The following is a 921-nucleotide window of genomic DNA, read 5'->3' as shown; positions in this document are numbered from 1 at the left end:
ACCCGAAGGGGAGGAGTGGCGGAGGAGTCCGGCTGCAGACTGAAGGCGAAGCGTGGCGGTCATAAAAGAAAACGCAGATTAAATCCCACCGCCGGCCCAATCAAAGGCGCGAGCCCCGGCGGTTATGCAAAGCAGGAGTGACGTGGTAGTCAAACCGTGTCCCTGTGTGAGCGCGTGACTTTAAAATTGGAAATCAAGGTGGTCCGGGAGGAATTCAGTAGTGCTGTGCGATGCTACAAATTTTGGTATCGATCCGATATCAAATAAATACAGGGCCAGTATTGCCAATACATAACAGTGTGTCATGACATATGACATGAGTCATAATCAACTGGCAAGTTGTGAACACGTTTTAAGGCTACACACACACACACACACACTTTTCAGGGTTGTTTTTGTTTTTTTGAGGGGGGTGGGCTGGAATTTAAATGTGCCTGTTTTTAAAGGACTTTATGTCAACCTCTTTTTAAATGTCCTATAGGGATAAATAAAATATATTCATGTTTGAGATACATTTTTTCATTTTTAATAAATAAATAACACCATTCAGTAGGCTATATACGGAACTTAGAGGAGAGAAACAAAGTATCGATCCTTTCACTCTAGTATCATCCACTACCAATACCAGTGTTGGTATTGATACTGTCAATATTTGGATCAATCTGCCCACCTCTAGAATTTAGCCCCTGCAAATTTGTGGCTTCAACAGCATTGCTTTGTCCTGCAGACACACACATCTTTTAAAACACAAGCACATGCTCTGACCAAGCTGAGATAACCTTGTCCTTTTTCCAATTTCATCCTCCCTAAGCCAGGATAACAAGATGGAGTATCTCCAGTTTGTAGATACGACCTAATCCTGCTGCTGCACAGAGTAAACAACAGGAACCATATCAGATTAAACTCCTCTTATAGGCCTTA

This window comes from Diplotaxodon limnothrissa, linkage group LG6 (genome assembly GCF_057381915.1).
Source record: "Diplotaxodon limnothrissa isolate DT_005_m linkage group LG6, D_limnothrissa_male_GT1.1, whole genome shotgun sequence".
NCBI classification, from domain to species: Eukaryota; Metazoa; Chordata; class Actinopteri; order Cichliformes; family Cichlidae; genus Diplotaxodon; species Diplotaxodon limnothrissa.
Note: the sequence above shows the minus strand (reverse complement) of the source record.